General features: G+C 39.9%; 1 pseudogene; it reads left to right on the top strand.

Moving 5' to 3' along the window:
* Window positions 1-23,707: 23,707 nt before the first annotated feature.
* On the top strand, window positions 23,708-24,907 carry LOC149141577 (non-structural maintenance of chromosomes element 4 homolog A pseudogene; annotated as a pseudogene).
* Window positions 24,908-25,146: the final 239 nt, after the last annotated feature.

The following is a 25,146-nucleotide window of genomic DNA, read 5'->3' as shown; positions in this document are numbered from 1 at the left end:
ACCGCCTATCCTCCGGGTAGCTCTGTTTCTATTCCACCCTTTTCTGTGGCTTTTGGTCTGCACTGTATTTGCTTGCTATGGTTGTCTGTATACGTTAATGAGTCAAGTCTGTGTGAGGGTTCAACCCGCTTTTGTGATTCAGAGGGTTTCTGTGCTAATTTTCGGTTAATGCTCCGGTCCTTGGCTCTCTCGTCACTCGGTCATTCTATAGCAGTGCTAGGTAGTCTTATGAGTTCTCGCTTGCTTGGCCGTTGGCAATTTTATGACCGGCAAGATTTATACATAGCGAATGTAATAATTTTGGGGTTTCAGTGTCGTTGCTTACCTGTGGTTTGAGGACCGTGGTTTTCTTGCTTGATAGCCCGACTCCTTTCGTTCTTCACTTGACTTTGGCTTCGGCTGGTCGTGAGACGCTTGTAATTGGAATACCCTGTTACTGTGTCGACCTGCAATGTATTTTCATGAACAGAACTTGATGTATGTGTGCGTTTACCTCTCGGAGTAATGATACTTGGTTACAATACTACTTTGCAATGTGTGAATATAAACAGTAAATGAAAATAGATGAATGTGCGTGGATGCTGTGTGAAACTCTGTCACGGTTGTATTTGTATTAGATGTAATGAAAAGAATTCACTGTATATGCAAGATATATCTTCGAGGACATAAAATCACAATCTGTAAATTTATTTAGGATGCACTGAACAATATATGAAGGAAAAGAATTTGTATTCTGCTATTTCTCTTTTTTTCAATGTCACACTCCAGAACCTTTTACATGTATTTTTCCTGTCTTCTTATACAATAGTTCAGTAGTTAGGTAACTGTTAGTTAGTTCCAGATTACAGTTTACTTGACAGTTACTCCAGTTACGTGACTTGGCTATTGTTAGTTTGTCTGTTCCTTCTGTCTCGTAAAGGTTTGATGCTTTACAATGATTTATGGTCTTTTTGTCTAATTCTCTAATAATCTTAATTCAAAGCCTATAACTACAAGCCCTTAACAATTTTAGTTAGGACCTGTTATTACAATTGCAACAGAAACAAGTTAATAAGACACTTAAGCTAATAAACTAAATGCTGTAGTTTAATCCTTAAAGAACAAAATGATAATAAAAAAAAAACTATGACAGTCTTGCTGTCCAACTGTTGAAATATTCACTTCTCCCAATCTTCTTCAGAAACCTGGTCTGCCTCTTCTCGGTCTGTGCCCTGTCGACCAGATGCTCCTGCATCAGGCTGCCGGGGTAAAAGAGAGTTCTCATGGCTCCGTTCCATGAGTTCTTCCACCGAGTAACCTGCCTTTCGGATCTGCATCTCGTCAAGCCAAGAACTGTCCTCCATTGGACGGTCCTTCCATTTAACGAGATAACGCAGATATTCCTTTCTGCGTGTCTTTTTGGCCACCTGCGTGCTGATGATTCCTTCTATCTCATGGGTCTTGACCGATGGTAACTGTTTCTTCCAAAGATTGTCCTCGAACTGGGTGTCCCGTTGTGGCTGTACCACTCGTTCTTCCTCTGCCTGGGCATGATATGGAAACAGGTCTGCCACATTAAATATGGGTGATATGCCTATATTAGGTGGCAGCTGAATTTCATATGCATTCGCTGAGAATTTTCGCAGAATTTTGCATGGGCCGATTTTTTTGAACTTCAGTTTGTTATACGTACCCTTAGGAAACCGCTCTCGGCGCAAATGTGCAAGGAATTCGTCCCCAATTTCAAAGTTTACCTCTCGCCGCCTTGTGTCTGCATGTTGCTTATATTTCTGCGTGCTGTCCTGTAGTCTCGTCTTGACCTTTTCATGCAGCTCACTCATTGCTTCTGCAAAATCTTCCCCGTCTGCACTCCTTCTTTCTAGCTGTCCCAAATCTCGTAATTCATGTACTCCTTGCGGATGCATACCATACAAGATTTGAAATGGGCTAAGACCGGTGCTCGTATTTGGCGAATCGTTATAAGCGAATTCTGCCTAGGCAAGAGCTCGGTCCCACAATCGTGAGTTCTCCCCCGTCAAGCTGCGTAATAAGTTGCCCAAACTCCTGTTTACCACCTCTGTCTGTCCATCAGTCTGCGGGTGATACGCAGAGCTGAAGTTTAATTGTGTGCCCAGCTTTTTCCACAGGGTGCGCCAAAAATGTCCTGTAAATTTCACATCCCTGTCTGAAACAATAGTTTTTGGTAAGCCATGTAGTCGAACTACTTCCGTAAAAAAAAGATGTGCCACGTTCGTGGTGTCGCTTGTCTTCCGGCAAGGAATGAAATGAGCCATCTTTGAAAACCTATCCACCACCACCATCACTGAATCATACCCCCTCTGTGTTCTAGGCAATCCTAGGACAAAATCAATGCTGACTGAATCCCACGGCCTGCTTGGAACAGGTAGGGGTGTATACAACCCCGTGTTCTGGCTGTGTCCCTTCGCTAGTTGGCAGATTTTACACCTGGTTATATACCGCTGCACGTCTCGATTCATCCTTGGCCAGTAATAAAAATGCGCGAGCTGCTCCACTGTCTTATTGACGCCAAAATGTCCCGCTAGTCCGCCACTGTGTTTCTCTCTCACCAGATTTTCCCTCATCGAACAATCTGGAACACACAGCTGTCCCCCTCGAAACAACAATCCTTCCTGTAGATTGTAATCTAGCCATGGGCTTGTATTCCTCAATACGGGATTCTGGCATGCTTCAAAAGCTTCCTTGAAATCCGCGTCCATCTGGTATAAATCTTTCAAGTATTCAAATCCCATCACCTGTATGCCACTTTCCTGTAAGAGCAGGGCTCTTTTACTCAAAGCGTCCGCCACTTTGTTGGCTTGCCCACTTATGTGTTTCAACACAAAGGTGAAACTTTGTAGGTACTCCACCCACTTGGCATGTTTATGGTTCAGTTTGTGCTGCTGAGTTATGTACTGCAAAGCAGAATTATCAGAGAACAAAACGAACTCATTTCCCAGTAAGTAGTGCCTCCAATGTTTCAAGGCTTGAACCACTGCATAAAATTCCTTATCATATGACGAATACTTCTGCCGACTCTCATTCAGCTTCTCACTAAAGAATGCCACTGGTCTGTCCTCTTGACTGAGTACAGCGCCAATAGCTGTCCCGCTGGCATCACATCGAACCTGAAAAGGTTTGCTAAAATCGGGCAGTCTCAAGATTGGCCTCTCTGTTATCTTACGCTTCAGGAGTTGGAAACTGTTTTCTGCCGCCTTAGTCCAGCAAAAAGGTTGGCTGGCCTTCTTGATGGTGTCCAACATGGGTGCGCAGATTTCACTAAAATTCCTGATAAACTTCCGGTAAAAACTTGCTAAACCGTGAAAACTACGTACCTCGAATAAACTTTTGGGTGACGGCCAACTCATGATCGCTTCAATCTTCTCTGGGTCCATCTTCAACTCATTCTCTGCTACCACGAATCCCAGATAAATCAACTCCTTCTGCAAGAAAGTGCATTTTTTAAAATTTACCAGCAGTTTGTTCTGCTGCAGCTTTTCGAACACCCTTCGGATATGCTGAAGGTGTTCTCTTTTCGTCCTGCTGAAAATCAAAATATCATCCAGATAGACTATTACAAATTTTCCTATAAACTCTTTTAACATCTCATTCATTAATCTCATAAAAGTTCTTGGAGCATTACTCAATCCAAATGGCATGACCAGCCATTCGTACAGTCCTTCGTTGGTCTTGAAGGCTGTCTTCCACTCATCTCCCTCTCTAATCCTGATCTGATGGTACCCACTTTTCAGATCTATCTTAGTAAAATACGCTGCCCCACTAAGACAGTCCATCATATCATCCATTCTAGGCAAGGGAAACCTGTATCGAATGGTGATCTTGTTTATGGCCCGCGAATCTGTGCACATTCGCCATTCTCCCCCCTTCTTGGGTGCAAGGACTGTAGGTACCGCACAGGGGCTTAAACTCTCTCTGATCAGTCCCTTGTCTAACAATTCCTGCACTTGTTTGCGTACCTCCTCGTTGTCCTTGGGGCTCATTCTGTACGCTGCCTTGTTCGGTAAACTTGATCCGGGTATAAAGTCAATATGGTGGCTGATGCTCCTCTTGGGAGGTAACTTATCAGGTAACTCCTCAGCCGCAATATCCTGGAATTCTTCTAACAGCTTCTGGATCTCCTTGGGCAATTCTGACCTTTCCACGCTCAGTAATACTGGCTTCATCCTCCTTACCACTGCAAAATTAATCTCATTTTCTTCAATCTGTTTTATATACTGCTTTCCTCCAAGTAATAATGCTTTTGTCCCGCTGGATTCAGCTGTATCTTCCTCCTTGATGGGTACAAGTGTATGTTTGACCCCATCCTTCGTAAATTTATAACAATTTGTTTTGCCATCGTGTGTCACCTTCCTGTCATACTGCCATGGCCTTCCGAGTAGTATGTGACACACGTCCATTGGCATGACATCACAGACCACTGTATCGTGGTACTTGCCAATGCGGAACTCCACCTCACATTGTTCATCGACCAACAACTGGTGGCCTTTCTGCAGCCACGACACCTTGTAAGGTGTGGGGTGCTTCAGCCGCTTCAACCCCAACTTTTCCACCATCTCCGTGGCTACCAAGTTGTCAGTACTCCCGCTGTCTATAATTACCTTACAGCACTTTCCATGCGATTTACAGACTGTCCGGAATAGTGCTTTCCTCTGGGTTGTTTCAGCCACTTCCTTGGTTGGCTTTATCAGTACTTTATTCAAAATTAAAGCTTCCCCCGTTTCTGCCATGTCTTCCACTTCCTGGGGTTGTGCTTCAGCTTCTTCAGGCTGTGCCATCAGCGTTCCCCTTTGACCAGCTTGTTCAGCTTCTGGACACTCAAAGGCTCTGTGCCCCCATTTGTGGCACCTGTAGCACTGGACATTCGCCCCTCTTCCGCGGCCATTCCCTCGTCCTCTCTGGTATGACTGACCTCCTCTGGTGCTATCTCCTTTTTCGGCTGTCCCTGAAGCTTTTGAACTGCTGCTTTCTTCGTTGTTTGCAGCACTCTTACCTCTTCCGTAGGACTGTCCTCGTCCTCTGCTACTTCCTCTCCCTCTTCTGCTGTTCTGTTTTCTGTTAATCTTTTCCTCAGCCTTAACAGCGCTCTGAAAGGCTTCTTCAATATTCCGGGGAGAAAGAATACTAATTTCATCTAGTATCTCCATCCTCAATCCATTTACGTACCTTGCTGTCTTTTCTGGGTTATCATCAGTATAACCAGCACGTAAATTTACCCTATAAAATTCTTCTGTATACTCCCTAACTGTCATCCCTTTTTGTCTTAGGCTCTGCACTCGCCGATATAATTCCACCTGGTAATCTTTCGGCAGAAATCTGCCCTTCAACTTCGCTATCATTCTGGACCATAGTCGTATCGGCGACTTGTTCATTTTCTTTCTGTCTGCTTGGACACTGTCCCACCATAATAGTGCGTGTCCCTTCAACTTAGTGGCAGCGAACTTAACCCTCTTATCCTCACTGACTTCTTCATTTTCAAAATATTTATCCAGTTCGCTTATCCAGTCCAACAGGACTTCCGCAGACAGACTGCCATCATAATTTGAGATTTCTGTTTTTGGTTTGCTGCTGGCCATCAAAACCTGTCGCAGCAACCTCAATTCTGGAGCTTCCTCATCAGACCCTTCTGCAGCAATCATCACCTCCTCTTCACTGGTGTCTCCCAGTTCTGGGTCTCTTCGTCTACCCGCTTCTACTGCTTCCAAGCGAGCTGTAAGAACTCTAATTTGTTCTCGCAATCCTTCATCTGCTCCTCTACGTGCACCTCTTCCACGTCCTCGTCTTGGCACTTGTCCTTCTGCCATCTTCTCTTAACTAAAGAAAACTGCTCTGATACCAATTGATGGGGACCCAGCCCACGTGTCCCTCACTCCCAAACCTTACGTGGACTTGTGTGATTATTTCGTAATTGGATATTTGTTTGATTGTGCTTTTATGAATTAGGTGATATTTAATCACCCGCCTGTACTTCTCCGCCTCTCCACGCTCCACCTGTCCGTCTCGGGATTTGGCAAAACCCTAATTCTCACTTGGCCCTTTTCCCCGGCTAGTTCGCGCTCATTTGGTCATTTTCACTGTTATGTTTGCTCTCTGTGGCTCTGCTCTGGTATTCGGCTCTGTATATGGGTTTTGTTACTCTCTGCAATGTTCCGCTCTCTGTGGTTCTGCTCTGGTATTCGGCTCTGTCTATGGGTTTTGTTCAGAGGTTCGGCTCCGTCTCGGTGGGAAGCTCAAGGTTGCAACTCCGTCTCTGGTTTCAACCCATCATTCAACTTCGTCTGCTCAGGTAAGGGTTTCGTTTCATGCTGTATGCTCTTGTCCTCAACTCGAATTTCGCCTAACCCTTCACAGCTCCTCTGTGGTTAGGTTGTCACTGAGCTTCTGCGACTTATGGGTCTGGTTACGACTGGTAAGGTTCCACACCATGGCTCTATACGGGTCTTTCCTCCCTCTGTTCCTTCTATTCGTCTTTCACTGAGCTATTTGCTGTTGCATGAGTTTAATTACATCCGCGACCCTAACAATATATGTCACGGTGGTTGCAGGTAACTGGTTCCGTGGCCTTGCAGGGGATTCGACCGCCTATCCTCCGGGTAGCTCTGTTTCTATTCCACCCTTTTCTGTGGCTTTTGGTCTGCACTGTATTTGCTTGCTATGGTTGTCTGTATACGTTAATGAGTCAAGTCTGTGTGAGGGTTCAACCCGCTTTTGTGATTCAGAGGGTTTCTGTGCTAATTTTCGGTTAATGCTCCGGTCCTTGGCTCTCTCGTCACTCGGTCATTCTATAGCAGTGCTAGGTAGTCTTATGAGTTCTCGCTTGCTTGGCCGTTGGCAATTTTATGACCGGCAAGATTTATACACAGCGAATGTAATAATTTTGGGGTTTCAGTGTCGTTGCTTACCTGTGGTTTGAGGACCGTGGTTTTCTTGCTTGATAGCCCGACTCCTTTCGTTCTTCACTTGACTTCGGCTTCGGCTGGTCGTGAGACGCTTGTAATTGGAATACCCTGTTACTGTGTCGACCTGCAATGTATTTTCATGAACAGAACTTGATGTATGTGTGCGTTTACCTCTCGGAGTAATGATACTTGGTTACAATACTACTTTGCAATGTGTGAATATAAACAGTAAATGAAAATAGATGAATGTGCATGGATGCTGTGTGAAACTCTGTCACGGTTGTATTTGTATTAGATGTAATGAAAAGAATTCACTGTATATGCAAGATATATCTTCGAGGACATAAAATCACAATCTGTAAATTTATTTAGGATGCACTGAACAATATATGAAGGAAAAGAATTTGTATTCTGCTATTTCTCTTTTTTTCAATGTCACACTCCAGAACCTTTTACATGTATTTTTCCTGTCTTCTTATACAATAGTTCAGTAGTTAGGTAACTGTTAGTTAGTTCCAGATTACAGTTTACTTGACAGTTACTCCAGTTACGTGACTTGGCTATTGTTAGTTTGTCTGTTCCTTCTGTCTCGTAAAGGTTTGATGCTTTACAATGATTTATGGTCTTTTTGTCTAATTCTCTAATAATCTTAATTCAAAGCCTATAACTACAAGCCCTTAACAATTTTAGTTAGGACCTGTTATTACAATTGCAACAGAAACAAGTTAATAAGACACTTAAGCTAATAAACTAAATGCTGTAGTTTAATCCTTAAAGAACAAAATGATAATAAAAAAAAAACTATGACAGTCTTGCTGTCCAACTGTTGAAATATTCACTTCTCCCAATCTTCTTCAGAAACCTGGTCTGCCTCTTCTCGGTCTGTGCCCTGTCGACCAGATGCTCCTGCATCAGGCTGCCGGGGTAAAAGAGAGTTCTCATGGCTCCGTTCCATGAGTTCTTCCACCGAGTAACCTGCCTTTCGGATCTGCATCTCGTCAAGCCAAGAACTGTCCTCCATTGGACGGTCCTTCCATTTAACGAGATAACGCAGATATTCCTTTCTGCGTGTCTTTTTGGCCACCTGCGTGCTGATGATTCCTTCTATCTCATGGGTCTTGACCGATGGTAACTGTTTCTTCCAAAGATTGTCCTCGAACTGGGTGTCCCGTTGTGGCTGTACCACTCGTTCTTCCTCTGCCTGGGCATGATATGGAAACAGGTCTGCCACATTAAATATGGGTGATATGCCTATATCAGGTGGCAGCTGAATTTCATATGCATTCGCTGAGAATTTTCGCAGAATTTTGCATGGGCCGATTTTTTTGAACTTCAGTTTGTTATACGTACCCTTAGGAAACCGCTCTCGGCGCAAATGTGCAAGGACTTCGTCCCCAATTTCAAAGTTTACCTCTCGCCGCCTTGTGTCTGCATGTTGCTTATATTTCTGCGTGCTGTCCTGTAGTCTCGTCTTGACCTTTTCATGCAGCTCACTCATTGCTTCTGCAAAATCTTCCCCGTCTGCACTCCTTCTTTCTAGCTGTCCCAAATCTCGTAATTCATGTACTCCTCGCGGATGCATACCATACAAGATTTGAAATGGGCTAAGACCGGTGCTCCTATTTGGCGAATCGTTATAAGCGAATTCTGCCTGGGCAAGAGCTCGGTCCCACAATCGTGAGTTCTCCCCCGTCAAGCTGCGTTATAAGTTGCCCAAACTCCTGTTTACCACCTCTGTCTGTCCATCAGTCTGCGGGTGATACGCAGAGCTGAAGTTTAATTGTGTGCCCAGCTTTTTCCACAGGGTGCGCCAAAAATGTCCTGTAAATTTCACATCCCTGTCTGAAACAATAGTTTTTGGTAAGCCATGTAGTCGAACTACTTCCGTAAAAAAAAGATGTGCCACGTTCGTGGCGTCGCTTGTCTTCCGGCAAGGAATGAAATGAGCCATCTTTGAAAACCTATCCACCACCACCATCACTGAATCATACCCCCTCTGTGTTCTAGGCAATCCTAGGACAAAATCAATGCTGACTGAATCCCACGGCCTGCTTGGAACAGGTAGGGGTGTATACAACCCCGTGTTCTGGCTGTGTCCCTTCGCTAGTTGGCAGATTTTACACCTGGTTATATACCGCTGCACGTCTCGATTCATCCTTGGCCAGTAATAAAAATGCGCGAGCTGCTCCACTATCTTATTGACGCCAAAATGTCCCGCTAGTCCGCCACTGTGTTTCTCTCTCACCAGATTTTCCCTCATCGAACAATCTGGAACACACAGCTGTCCCCCTCGAAACAACAATCCTTCCTGTAGATTGTAATCTAGCCATGGGCTTGTATTCCTCAATACGGGATTCTGGCATGCTTCAAAAGCTTCCTTGAAATCCGCGTCCATCTGGTATAAATCTTTCAAGTATTCAAATCCCATCACCTGTATGCCACTTTCCTGTAAGAGCAGTGCTCTTTTACTCAAAGCGTCCGCCACTTTGTTGGCTTGCCCACTTATGTGTTTCAACACAAAGGTGAAACTTTGTAGGTACTCCACCCACTTGGCATGTTTATGGTTCAGTTTGTGCTGCTGAGTTATGTACTGCAAAGCAGAATTATCAGAGAACAAAACGAACTCATTTCCCAGTAAGTAGTGCCTCCAATGTTTCAAGGCTTGAACCACTGCATAAAATTCCTTATCATATGACGAATACTTCTGCCGACTCTCATTCAGCTTCTCACTAAAGAATGCCACTGGTCTGTCCTCTTGACTGAGTACAGCGCCAATAGCTGTCCCGCTGGCATCACATCGAACCTGAAAAGGTTTGCTAAAATCGGGCAGTCTCAAGATTGGCCTCTCTGTTATCTTACGCTTCAGGAGTTGGAAACTGTTTTCTGCCGCCTTAGTCCAGCAAAAAGGTTGGCTGGCCTTCTTGATGGTGTCCAACATGGGTGCGCAGATTTCACTAAAATTCCTGATAAACTTCCGGTAAAAACTTGCTAAACCGTGAAAACTACGTACCTCGAATAAACTTTTGGGTGACGGCCAACTCATGATCGCTTCAATCTTCTCTGGGTCCATCTTCAACTCATTCTCTGCTACCACGAATCCCAGATAAATCAACTCCTTCTGCAAGAAAGTGCATTTTTTTAAATTTACCAGCAGTTTGTTCTGCTGCAGCTTTTCGGACACCCTTCGGATATGCTGAAGGTGTTCTCTTTTCGTCCTGCTGAAAATCAAAATATCATCCAGATAGACTATTACAAATTTTCCTATAAACTCTTTTAACATCTCATTCATTAATCTCATAAAAGTGCTTGGAGCATTACTCAATCCAAATGGCATGACCAGCCATTCGTACAGTCCTTCGTTGGTCTTGAAGGCTGTCTTCCACTCATCTCCCTCTCTAATCCTGATCTGATGGTACCCACTTTTCAGATCTATCTTAGTAAAATACGCTGCCCCACTAAGACAGTCCATCATATCATCCATTCTAGGCAAGGGAAACCTGTATCGAATGGTGATCTTGTTTATGGCCCGCGAATCTGTGCACATTCGCCATTCTCCCCCCTTCTTGGGTGCAAGGACTGTAGGTACCACACAGGGGCTTAAACTCTCTCTGATCAGTCCCTTGTCTAACAATTCCTGCACTTGTTTGCGTACCTCCTCGTTGTCCTTGGGGCTCATTCTGTATGCTGCCTTGTTCGGTAAACTTGATCCGGGTATAAAGTCAATATGGTGGCTGATGCTCCTCTTGGGAGGTAACTTATCAGGTAACTCCTCAGCCGCAATATCCTGGAATTCTTCTAACAGCTTCTGGATCTCCTTGGGCAATTCTGACCTTTCCACGCTCAGTAATACTGGCTTCATCCTCCTTACCACTGCAAAATTAATCTCATTTTCTTCAATCTGTTTTATAAACTGCTTTCCTCCAAGTAATAATGCTTTTGTCCTGCTGGATTCAGCTGTATCTTCCTCCTTGATGGGTACAAGTGTATGTTTGACCCCATCCTTCGTAAATTTATAACAATTTGTTTTGCCATCGTGTGTCACCTTCCTGTCATACTGCCATGGCCTTCCGAGCAGTATGTGACACACGTCCATTGGCATGACATCACAGACCACTGTATCGTGGTACTTGCCAATGCGGAACTCCACCTCACATTGTTCATCGACCAACAACTGGTGGCCTTTCTGCAGCCACGACACCTTGTAAGGTGTGGGGTGCTTCAGCCGCTTCAACCCCAACTTTTCCACCATCTCCGTGGCTACCAAGTTGTCAGTACTCCCGCTGTCTATAATTACCTTACAGCACTTTCCATGCGATTTACAGACTGTCCGGAATAGTGCTTTCCTCTGGGTTGTTTCAGCCACTTCCTTGGTTGGCTTTATCAGTACTTTATTCAAAATTAAAGCTTCCCCCGTTTCTGCCATGTCTTCCACTTCCCGGGGTTGTGCTTCAGCTTCTTCAGGCTGTGCCATCAGCGTTCCCCTTTGACCAGCTTGTTCAGCTTCTGGACACTCAAAGGCTCTGTGCCCCCATTTGTGGCACCTGTAGCACTGGACATTCGCCCCTCTTCTGCGGCCATTCCCTCGTCCTCTCTGGTATGACTGACCTCCTCTGGTGCTATCTCCTTTTTCGGCTGTCCCTGAAGCTTTTGAACTGCTGCTTTCTTCGCTGTTTGCAGCACTCTTACCTCTTCCGTAGGACTGTCCTCGTCCTCTGCTACTTCCTCTCCCTCTTCTGCTGTTCTGTTTTCTGTTAATCTTTTCCTCAGCCTTAACAGCGCTCTGAAAGGCTTCTTCAATATTCCGGGGAGAAAGAATACTAATTTCATCTAGTATCTCCATCCTCAATCCATTTACGTACCTTGCTGTCTTTTCTGGGTTATCATCAGTATAACCAGCACGTAAATTTACCCTGTAAAATTCTTCTGTATACTCCCTAACTGTCATCCCTTTTTGTCTTAGGCTCTGCACTCGCCGATATAATTCCACCTGGTAATCTTTCGGCAGAAATCTGCCCTTCAACTTCGCTATCATTCTGGACCATAGTCGTATCGGCGACTTGTTCATTTTCTTTCTGTCTGCTTGGACACTGTCCCACCATAATAGTGCGTGTCCCTTCAACTTAGTGGCAGCGAACTTAACCCTCTTATCCTCACTGACTTCTTCATTTTCAAAATATTTATCCAGTTCGCTTATCTAGTCCAACAGGACTTCCGCAGACAGACTGCCATCATAATTTGAGATTTCTGTTTTTGGTTTGCTGCTGGCCATCAAAACCTGTCGCAGCAACCTCAATTTTGGAGCTTCCTCATCAGACCCTTCTGCAGCAATCATCACCTCCTCTTCACTGGTGTCTCCCAGTTCTGGGTCTCTTCGTCTACCCGCTTCTACTGCTTCCAAGCGAGCTGTAAGAACTCTAATTTGTTCTCGCAATCCTTCATCTGCTCCTCTACGTGCACCTCTTCCACGTCCTCGTCTTGGCACTTGTCCTTCTGCCATCTTCTCTTAACTAAAGAAAACTGCTCTGATACCAATTGATGGGGACCCAGCCCACGTGTCCCTCACTCCCAAACCTTACGTGGACTTGTGTGATTATTTCGTAATTGGATATTTGTTTGATTGTGCTTTTATGAATTAGGTGATATTTAATCACCCGCCTGTACTTCTCCGCCTCTCCACGCTCCACCTGTCCGTCTCGGGATTTGGCAAAACCCTAATTCTCACTTGGCCCTTTTCCCCGGCTAGTTCGCGCTCATTTGGTCATTTTCACTGTTATGTTTGCTCTCTGTGCCTCTGCTCTGGTATTCGGCTCTGTATATGGGTTTTGTTACTCTCTGCAATGTTCCGCTCTCTGTGGTTCTGCTCTGGTATTCGGCTCTGTCTATGGGTTTTGTTCAGAGGTTCGGCTCCGTCTCGGTGGGAAGCTCAAGGTTGCAACTCCGTCTCTAGTTTCAACCCATCATTCAACTTCGTCTGCTCAGGTAAGGGTTTCGTTTCATGCTGTATGCTCTTGTCCTCAACTCGAATTTCGCCTAACCCTTCACAGCTCCTCTGTGGTTAGGTTGTCACTGAGCTTCTGCGACTTATGGGTCTGGTTACGACTGGTAAGGTTCCACACCGTGGCTCTATACGGGTCTTTCCTCCCTCTGTTCCTTCTATTCGTCTTTCACTGAGCTATTTGTTGTTGCATGAGTTTAATTACATCCGCGACCCTAACAATATATGTCACAGTGGTTGCAGGTAACTGGTTCCGTGGCCTTGCAGGGGATTCGACCGCCTATCCTCCGGGTAGCTCTGTTTCTATTCCACCCTTTTCTGTGGCTTTTGGTCTGCACTGTATTTGCTTGCTATGGTTGTCTGTATACGTTAATGAGTCAAGTCTGTGTGAGGGTTCAACCCGCTTTTGTGATTCAGAGGGTTTCTGTGCTAATTTTCGGTTAATGCTCCGGTCCTTGGCTCTCTCGTCACTCGGTCATTCTATAGCAGTGCTAGGTAGTCTTATGAGTTCTCGCTTGCTTGGCCGTTGGCAATTTTATGACCGGCAAGATTTATACACAGCGAATGTAATAATTTTGGGGTTTCAGTGTCGTTGCTTACCTGTGGTTTGAGGACCGTGGTTTTCTTGCTTGATAGCCCGACTCCTTTCGTTCTTCACTTGACTTCGGCTTCGGCTGGTCGTGAGACGCTTGTAATTGGAATACCCTGTTACTGTGTCGACCTGCAATGTATTTTCATGAACAGAACTTGATGTATGTGCGCGTTTGCCTCTTGGAGTAATGATACTTGTTTACAATAACTACTTTGCAATGTGTGAATATAAACAGAAAATGAATATAGATGAATGTGCGTGGATGCTGTGTGAAACTCTGTCACGGTTGTATTTGTATTAGATGTAATGAAAAGAATTCACTGTATATGCAAGATATATCTTCGAGGACATAAAATCACAATCTGTAAATTTATTTAGAATGCACTGAACAGTATATGAAGGAAAAGAATTTGTATTCTGCTATTTCTCTTTTTCAATGTCACACTCCAGAACCTTTTACATGTATTTTTCCTGTCTTCTTATACAATAGTTCAGTAGTTAGGTAACTGTTAGTTAGTTCCAGATTACAGTTTACTTGACAGTTACTCCAGTTACGTGACTTGGCTATTGTTAGTTTGTCTGTTCCTTCTGTCTCGTAAAGGTTTGATGCTTTACAATTATTTATGGTCTTTTTGTCTAATTCTCTAATAATCTTAATTCAAAGCCTATAACTACAAGCCCTTAACAATTTTAGTTAGGACCTGTTATTACAATTGCAACAGAAACAAGTTAATAAGACACTTAAGCTAATAAACTAAATGCTGTAGTTTAATCCTTAAAGAACAAAATGATAATAAAAAAAAAACTATGACAGTCTTGCTGTCCAACTGTTGAAATATTCACTTCTCCCAATCTTCTTCAGAAACCTGGTCTGCCTCTTCTCGGTCTGTGCCCTGTCGACCAGATGCTCCTGCATCAGGCTGCCGGGGTAAAAGAGAGTTCTCATGGCTCCGTTCCATGAGTTCTTCCACCGAGTAACCTGCCTTTCGGATCTGCATCTCGTCAAGCCAAGAACTGTCCTCCATTGGACGGTCCTTCCATTTAACGAGATAACGCAGATATTCCTTTCTGCGTGTCTTTTTGGCCACCTGCGTGCTGATGATTCCTTCTATCTCATGGGTCTTGACCGATGGTAACTGTTTCTTCCAAAGATTGTCCTCGAACTGGGTGTCCCGTTGTGGCTGTACCACTCGTTCTTCCTCTGCCTGGGCATGATATGGAAACAGGTCTGCCACATTAAATATGGGTGATATGCCTATATCAGGTGGCAGCTGAATTTCATATGCATTCGCTGAGAATTTTCGCAGAATTTTGCATGGGCCGATTTTTTTGAACTTCAGTTTGTTATACGTACCCTTAGGAAACCGCTCTCGGCGCAAATGTGCAAGGACTTCGTCCCCAATTTCAAAGTTTACCTCTCGCCGCCTTGTGTCTGCATGTTGCTTATATTTCTGCGTGCTGTCCTGTAGTCTCGTCTTGACCTTTTCATGCAGCTCACTCATTGCTTCTGCAAAATCTTCCCCGTCTGCACTCCTTCTTTCTAGCTGTCCCAAATCTCGTAATTCATGTACTCCTAGTGGTTAGGTTGTCACTGAGCTTCTGCGACTTATGGGTCTGGTTACGACTGGTAAGGTTCCACACCGTGGCTCTATACGGGTCTTTCCTCCCTCTGTTCCTTCTATTCGTCTTTCACTGAGCTATTTGCTGTTGCATGAGTTTAATTACATCCGCGATCCTAACAATATATGTCACGGTGGTTGCAGGTAACTGGTTCCGTGGCCTTGCAGGGGATTCGACCGCCTATCCTCCGGGTAGCTCTGTTTCTATTCCACCCTTTTCTGTGGCTTTTGGTCTGCACTGTATTTGCTTGCTATGGTTGTCTGTATACGTTAATGAGTCAAGTCTGTGTGAGGGTTCAACCCGCTTTTGTGATTCAGAGGGTTTCTGTGCTAATTTTCGGTTAATGCTCCGGTCCTTGGCTCTCTCGTCACTCGGTCATTCTATAGCAGTGCTAGGTAGTCTTATGAGTTCTCGCTTGCTTGGCCGTTGGCAATTTTATGACCGGCAAGATTTATACACATCGAATGTAATAATTTTGGGGTTTCAGTGTCGTTGCTTACCTGTGGTTTGAGGACCGTGGTTTTCTTGCTTGATAGCCCGACTCCTTTCGTTCTTCACTTGACTTCGGCTTCGGCTGGTCGTGAGACGCTTGTAATTGGAATACCCTGTTACTGTGTCGACCTGCAATGTATTTTCATGAACAGAACTTGATGTATGTGTGCGTTTACCTCTCGGAGTAATGATACTTGGTTACAATACTACTTTGCAATGTGTGAATATAAACAGTAAATGAAAATAGATGAATGTGCGTGGATGCTGTGTGAAACTCTGTCACGGTTGTATTTGTATTAGATGTAATGAAAAGAATTCACTATATATGCAAGATATATCTTCGAGGACATAAAATCACAATCTGTAAATTTATTTAGGATGCACTGAACAATATATGAAGGAAAAGAATTTGTATTCTGCTATTTCTCTTTTTTTCAATGTCACACTCCAGAACCTTTTACATGTATTTTTCCTGTCTTCTTATACAATAGTTCAGTAGTTAGGTAACTGTTAGTTAGTTCCAGATTACAGTTTACTTGACAGTTACTCCAGTTACGTGACTTGGCTATTGTTAGTTTGTCTGTTCCTTCTGTCTCGTAAAGGTTTGATGCTTTACAATGATTTATGGTCTTTTTGTCTAATTCTCTAATAATCTTAATTCAAAGCCTATAACTACAAGCCCTTAACAATTTTAGTTAGGACCTGTTATTACAATTGCAACAGAAACAAGTTAATAAGACACTTAAGCTAATAAACTAAATGTTGTAGTTTAATCCTTAAAGAACAAAATGATAATAAAAAAAAAACTATGACAGTCTTGTTGTCCAACTGTTGAAATATTCACTTCTCCCAATCTTCTTCAGAAACCTGGTCTGCCTCTTCTCGGTCTGTGCCCTGTCGACCAGATGCTCCTGCATCACATAACAATGAACTACATCCAAATTGGTTATAAGAGATTGCATTGTTAAAAGTTAATTTTTTTCTTTAAAGTTTGACATAATAATTATAAAACCAAATCTCATTTGTTTAAATAACATGGAAACCCATAATATTATTATTAGATAATTAAACATTAATAAAAAATATTTATAGTTTTTTTGTTTAATTATATAAAATCCAAATCTGAATTTGTTTAAAATTACAACTTACAACATGGTTAATTATTTTGTAATTTTGAAAAATAAAAAATATAATTTTTTGAAATGAGTATACAATAAGATAAGAAAATATACATTTCATAAATTTTGATATATTCATAAAATATAATGTTTTTAAAATTTATAAAAAAAATAAATAATTATAATTAAAAAATTTAACGATCATCCAAATTAAAAATGTAATTTCTGGAGCGTTTTCTTTCCCGCCTTAGTGTATTCGAATGAATATTGAGTAGTTGAAAAAAAGGAAAGACCATTTTGCGGCATTTTCCTTGCCCCGTTTAGTGTATTCGAATGAATGTTGAGTAGTTGAAAAAAGAGGAAAGACCATTATGTAGCGTTTTCTTCCCAGCATTAGTGTATTCCAATGAATATTGAGTAGTTGAAAAAAAAATGAAAGACCAAAACAAGTTTTCTTCCCCGCCTTAGTGTATTCGAATGAATGTTGAGTAGTTGAAAAAAAAAGGAAAGACCATGGGCACAGTACAATATGATCTGTGGCTATATGGAAACAGGTACAGGTAATTGGATCAATCTTTAGGGTTTCTAGATCGATGGCCATTCTTAGAATTGATTTGCAAATTTGTTTTATATTTTCACATGAAATGTATGTTGAGTAGTTGAAAAAAAAGGAAAGACCATGGGCACAGTACAATCTGATCTGTGGCTATATGGAAACAGGTATAGGTCATTGGATCAATTTTTAGGGTTTCTAGATCGATGACCATTCTTAGAATTGATTTGCAAATTTGTTTTCTATTTTCACATGAAATGTTGTAGTAATTCCCTAGGAGTTATTGTTTAGTGGTTGAATTTGGATGCGTTGAGAAATAAGATTGAGGAGGATCTCTTTAATGGCTTATTGTTTCATGGTTGAATTTGGATGCATTGAGAAATAAGATTGAGGAGGATCTCTTCAATGGCTTGCTCACAAAACATGGATCTACTTTCACTGGAAAAATTTGGACCACGATGGAAGGATCAGAAGCCTTGGTATTCTTTCAAGGGCCCAAGAAATTACTTGCACAGGTATCCTTTCTCTCCTTTAATTCCTTCCTCGATTTCAATTGCTTCAAACAATCTACCAACTTTTTCACCTGAAATTAGGTTATTTGGATTTTGTTTTTTAAGAATTTAGCTTCAAATGAACTAGCCCCACAATTACTATATTGGCAATGAAATTTATATTAAATATACACTAAACTCTTATAGTAGTTTGGTAGTATACCACACCAAAAATTACAAAAATAGTAGTTTGGTAGTATACCACACCAGGAAAACAACTAAAAACCAACAACGTAGACTTCTCAGGGTAACTCCCTGCCCTCCCTCATTTCAATGCAACACAAAAAGATTTTATTTCTCTCTTTCCATTTCACGACAATTCTTATCGGAAATCTCAATTTCAAACTCTGCTACCAAAAACGGAACGGAAGTCTTCGTTTCTAAAAAAAACCATATAAAAAATGGAATGGTATGGAAAACTGTTCGTTTCTTGAAACTGTTTATGGAAAATGTTAATGTTCATTTGCAATATGGATCTCTTCTCGATTGGACGTGGACATGAATCATAAAAAGCATTGTTTTCTGGATAGTTTTTGAAGGCATTTTCATAGTGTATGGTTAGAAGTCAACCATATATAGCTTAGGTGCTAACGGAACAGGTTTATTGCAAATAGGTTGGGTGTTCTCCCTAGTGACAACACCTTGCAATAATGCTTAATATATCTTTAACAATGTTGACTATTTAGGGATTTTATTAGTTAAAGTTATGTTATTTTTTTAATTGTAGCCATTGATGTGTAGCAGTGTATGGTTAAGTTTTTACAATTTTATTTTTTTTGTTATTTTTTTGTTGCTTTTATTTAAAAGTGGATTTAGTGATTGTATCTAATATTTAAAATGTGTATTTTTATATAAAATTATAAATTTAAATGTATAAGGTTTTTTTTACATGTTTTTATAAATTAGTAATGTATATAGATTTTTTATATATATTTTTATAAATTAGTAGTTAAATAATTTAGTTAATTTTTCTAGTTAATGAATTATTTTATATAAACATTGGGATTTTTTGCCACTGGTCTGGTTTATAACCTCTCAAGTGATTGGAAAAGGATTTTGATAAAACCATCCTATAGAAACTTTTATCAACTATTAGACTATCTATAATATTAAATATCATCAACCAAAGACATTAATTTAATATATAAAGAATAATAATTATCTATTATCCATCCCATTAATAGTTTTATCCCATAAATACTTTTTTCACCGGTGATAAGAGAGATTATGTTAGGTAATTTGCAATAATAAATCTTAAGAGCAACAAACTATTGATTAATATTTCTATAATACAAACATAATTTCAACTATGATAAATATGGAAAGTTTCATAATTACATAAAAATAGTGATAGAAATAATTGTAAATTTATAAAAATAAACAAGTCTCAAAAATCAAAATACAAAATAGAAATCCATCATTTAATAAATTTTAAATACAAAACAATTAGGATTACTACTACAAGAAAATACTCCTCTTCAATTATAAATAACCAGCGTAGATCTATCTCTCTCAAGCATCAAGAGAGATCAAATCTCTCTCTCTCTCTCTAGCTACAAACCTCTTTAAGTGAAGAGATTTGATCCTCTCAACACTTGATCCATAGTTAAAATGGATCTAGGTTGCTTTTGTTATTTGCCTTTGAATAAGCTACATTGCAGAAAAATACCATGGACAAAAACCATGGGAAAAAACCATGGGCAAGAAAAACTATGCATTGGAGAATTTAATGTTTTTTAATTTTTTTATTTGATTTTATTTTCTTTTATTTTGAGTGAGCTAAAATGCCAAATACTATAACATATTCCCCAAGTGGAAAGGGTCTCTTGGCACAAAAATCTAACAACCAAAAATTTATTAAGAGGGGCCTAGAATAAAATACCTAGATTATGACATTTCTTTTCAAGACTTCAAGGCCACTCTCCCTTGTTTTAATTTATGAAAGAATATTGATGAGAAAAAACTAATAAATTAAATAAATATTAAATACAGAACCATGGAATCTAACAAAACCATGTGCAAAAACTAGCAAATTAAACGAATATAAAGTACAAAACCATGGAATATAACAAAACTATTGGCCATAACATTTTTTCAAAAGTTATTTTAGCATAAACAAATCTAGGGACTAAAAAAGAATGGTTTGGTAAGTTCTAACCATGGGTGATAACATTTCTTTTTTAAGTTATTTTAACATAATCATATTTAACAACTAAAAATGAATGGTTTGGTATGTTATAACCACAAGTGATATTTATATATAATATTTAACTAAGTAGAAATTTAAAAAAAATCACAATTTAATAATTTATTTCACTTATTTATATTGATCAACCACACTTGTTAATTGGAAATATTGACTCACATAACAAATTTTAATGGATCCAACAAAATAAAATGAAAATTAATAAAAAATAACTAATATCAAGAAAAAATATCTAAATTTAACTATTAAAATTTAACATAAAAATAAATTTACTATACAAAACCATATATATGATGCATTAAAATAATTAATATAAAACATGACTACATATAATAATCATTTAATCAATGCAAATACAAATATGAGATAGCCATTATACACTTTAACAATAATTATGGTAAATAATATATACTAGCCTAGATCCATCTTAATTTTGGATATACCAACACCCTAAAGGGATCAAATCTCTTTTATAAATTAGTAATGTGTATAGATATTTTATAAATATTTTTATAAATTAGTAGTAAAATAATTTAGTTAATTTTTTTTCTCACAAACTAGTAATTTAGTATCTAGTTCAACTATACTTTTAAAATATATTATTTTTATTATTATAAAGATTAGTTTTCTATTATAATGGATTAAAGATAATTTTTTGAAAGTTTTCTCTTTAGATTTTGTCTTCAAAGTATTTATGGTTCTGCAAGTGGCAATAGTTCGAGACAACCCTCTATTTTTGGCTCTATATCCAATGGAGATCAACTCAATCTCCACCATCTTGTTACCCAACCATGAAAACAATAACCCAATAACTGTGTGGAAAATGATACAATAGATCCCAAATTTGAGGTCCACTCATGTCACATCCAAGAATATATACAATATATGTGGGATCATGTACTCATCCGGAAAATGCAAAGGCTAAATCAAACTTGAATTCGATGCCAAGTGTTTCTTTACTATTGTATTTGCCAGCCTAGAGGATCAAACATGGGTATTCAAGAATGGCTTATGTGAGAAATGGAAGCTTTGTTGATCACTATAAGTATTAAGGAATGGCCAATGTGAGTAGCTAAAGCCTATGAGCAACTACCTATGAACCATAGTATTCGAGAATGTTAATGATGAATGCTTGGTTTTATGTTTCATATTTTTCTTGTTTTTTCTCTCTCCTCATTTCTTGAATGTGAAACAAATGCTTGGTTGTATGTTTCATATTTGTCTTGTTTTTCTCTCTCCTTGTTTCTTGAATGTGAAATCTCCAAACTCTGTTTCTCATCTCGTTGTCGTTTCTCGTTTCGTTTCCCCTTTCTGGTTTCTAGTAACATAGATTTCAAGCCCTTCCTTCTAGCTTTGGTTGAATTTCTGCATTGCTCTCAACTCCAAAAGCAGGTGATAGAAGGGATGGGTAGAAAGCTTGGTACCCGAGATAGAGTTAAAGAGGAAGAAACATTGAGTTAGACATTGCAAGATTCCTTTCGTGGGGTAAAAGGATCACAACAAGGCCACAGTAAGCCTTCGAGAGAGAACGAAGATGCTACCGCGTGTAGTGGTAACAATCAGAGTATGGTGCAGCAACGTATATTAAGGTCAACCAATGACATCATATTAGCAAAAATCTAAGCATGAAAACAGATTGAAACAAAAACAAAAGGGAAACCCTCACTAACTCATCAGGCCCTTGCTCAATAATCGAGCAACCTTTGGGTATGAAAAATTAGGCATCCCTTCTTCAAAGTCCCTATTTGCCTTTATAGATCTCTTCATATTGATGGATGGCTTTGACCCACCTTGAATGACCATTGGATGAGTGTTGGGCAGTTGCATTTGTTGAACTTCCTGGAAACTGTTTGAAATTTTTTTAATTTAAAACTTTTGTATAGAAATTTGACTTTCGCATTTTGTAATTTGGTGCATATGTTTTCCGCTCATGCCACATTTGTTTAAATAAACTAAATATTTATTTTCTTTTGATTACATTTCTCAACTATGGCCATGGATTTATCCTAGACAAGTAATGAAAATAAGATATGTTCCAGGGAATTGAACATATGTTTTTTCATCACTTGTATTGATATACTTTGACAGCACGGGCACGGAAACTCGAACCCATTGCTTCATCACACTATGGCCGATAGAGAATTTCCTAGCTATTAAGCACAACACATAGCCCATATCATTCAAAGGTATACTAGTGTTACTCTTTCACTTTGAGATAGATATATATTTGTTTTATTGCAGCAGGGAAACAACCGCTATATTACGATATATCAACTATACTCAAAGGCAAAAACTATTTTTCCTGTACAACCACGTTGAGAGTAATAAGTATCTTCCCATGTGTCATCATAGCAACAGATCCCATTTTGCTAATTCATTGTGTTTCTCATTCTAGTGGCCGCCATTATTGTGCAAGTTTCTCCTGTCACTTTTTGTCTCCATGAAAGTTGATAAGAAAATGCTAAGACAATGCTAAATGTCAAATTTTAGCAGACATTTTGAAAACCTTTTTGATCCATTTTCTAACATTGTCCACAATCTGATTTGATAGTACTACGATGTATCTCTTCCAAAACTTGATTGTATTTCATAGCTGGACAACTAATTTGATAAATGATCTCTTTAAATCTATCTTCGACTCGAATGTTATTGGATGTTCTTGAAGATGGGCCAAGTGTTCACCCAAAATGTCCAAACATATCAATAACAACACATAGTGTAACAGAAATATTCATCCTCATCCAATTATTAAATGCAGAAATATTCCTCTAAAATCCTGGATTTCCCATACACTGGGGCTATTACTTATATAACCCCTGGTTTTAGTTTCTCTTGCATGTTCGGTGATTCATTTGGAATATGTTAAAATATAGAGTTCCTTGATGTCTTCACTCCAACTTCTTGGATGCCATCTCAAAGAAAGGCTCAAAGGATATTCCAAATATTATCTTTAGAGGTGGCCATTTCGACCCGAAAGGCCAAGTATCCATGCCATCAGTCACACTCTTCTATGCATGTGTACATTACCAAGCAATTTATCATCAATAAACATTGTTGCAAGATAATAATTGTTCAATAAATTTTTGAGACGTTCTGGATATCTAAAGAGATTTCCTTATAAAGCTCAAGTTTAGCAAAGCATCCAACGTATGGATCATGAAAAGCGGATCCTCACACTAATATATTCACCATGGGACTGAGACAAAGATATACAAATTGTAAACTCCTTCATGTAGATGAGAAAGTGGTGTTGGAAACTCTCCATGCTAGAATTGACATTCTTACCATATTGAATTGGTGTCCTTCCTCAATGTAAACAATTCTTCAATAATATGGCCACTCTCCCACATGTGTCACTTCTCCCAATCCTCACGCTTAATTGGCACACTGCACCTACGCATTTCATTCGACAATGCATATGTCTTGGTACTTTATATCCACTGTAGTGGGCCTTCATCCCTCTTCTATTACAAAGCAGACTTCTCAGGGTAGGGGAAATCACAACTCCCTACCCTCCCTCATTTCAATGCAACACGAAAATCTTTTCTTGCTCTCTTTCCATTTCACGACAATTCTTCAATCAGAAATCTCAATTTCAAGCCCTTCCTTCCAACTTTGGTTGAATATTTTCATTTCTATCAACTCCAAAAGCAAGTGATAAAAAGGATGGGTAGAAGGCTTGGTACCCAAGCTAGAGTTAAAGAGGAAGAAACATTGAGTCAGACACTGGAAGATTCCTCTCATGGGGTAAAAGGATCACAACAAGGCCACAGTAAGCCCCCAAGAGAGAAAGAAGATGCTACTGCATGTAGTGGTAACAATCAGAGTATGGTGCAACACTGTATATTAAGGTACCATTATCATCCCCTCAAGACTTCGATTCCTGAGGAGAGAGAAAATATTTTAAAAGCAGAATCTAGAAAATTTGAGGCTATAATTATTAGAGTGGAAAGCTTGCACAATTTTGTGTAGAGACCTCGTGAGAAAGTTACAGATACTGATACACTCTTTGATCTCACATCCACACTCCTCGCTACTGTTAAAAGATCACAAAACAATGATGGCGGTACTCCAGTTGATTTTATTAGTAGTGATATTCTAAGAAACTATAGTGACCAGGCATATGGAAGTAGGTCTTTGGAGGGAAATGACAATCAAACCCAAATATCATGGAGAAATATTGGGCTTTTAGCTGCTTATGTTTTCCAACATGTGGCAAGAATTTGCACTATGCTTGGACCAATGGATAATGAACCCAAGCAAAGGAAAGCTATAGTATAGAGAAAATAGACTAAGCCGACAAAAAGCTCTCAACCTGAAGTAGTGAAAGAATCCTTGAAAGATGAAAAATCAGAAACAAACAAGAATATGGCAAGCATATTTAACATTTTGCAAAAACAAAAGCAAGCCAGATTAGAGAATTTGGTTCTAAATAGAATATCATTTTCCCAGATAGTAGAAAACATCTTTGCATTATCATTTCTAGTAAAGGATGGTAGAGTTGAAATAAATGTCAATGAAAATGGAAAACATTTTGTTGTCCCCAAAAATGCTCCCAGAGCTACAAAAATGGCATCTGGAGAAGCTTCTTACAACCAATTTGTTTTTCGGTTTGATTTTAAAAACTGGAAGTTGATGATGGAAGCTATTGAAAGTGGTGAGGAGTTGATGCCTCACAGAACCAATCCACTTATGATTCCTTGTTCTGAGAAGGCTGCAGAGACTCCTATCAGAGAGATTTCAAGAAACAGGGGTAGAGTGGTACCTGCAACTCTTGAGGTGCAGGAGGATGAATGTGGAAGTGATGATGGTGGTGGAGGTCTTCAAAGACCAGCACCGAAGAAGCGAAATAAGTGTCTCCTATGACTTTTTCTTCTTTTTTTGGTGCTTTTTGTTGGAAACTATCTCTGTTTCTATCAGTGCATTGTAATCCATATAGGAAGATAATCTTTAATTTAAGTAATCTGGTATATAAACAATGCTATCTTGTTCTCATAATTAGTTATAATTAAGTTTATTGGCAGTGTAAACCCTCGGTCATGTAGTACACCCCTTTAGGCATGGTTCCAAGGCCTGGGTAGAAGACTGGCATCACGTAAAAGGAA

This window comes from Pinus tabuliformis, chromosome X, assembly GCF_031772625.1.
Source record: "Pinus tabuliformis cultivar Carrire ecotype Pingquan chromosome X, CPIR1, whole genome shotgun sequence".
Taxonomy (NCBI): Eukaryota; Viridiplantae; Streptophyta; class Pinopsida; order Pinales; family Pinaceae; genus Pinus; species Pinus tabuliformis.
Note: the sequence above shows the minus strand (reverse complement) of the source record. Positions and strands in the feature narration are given on the sequence as shown.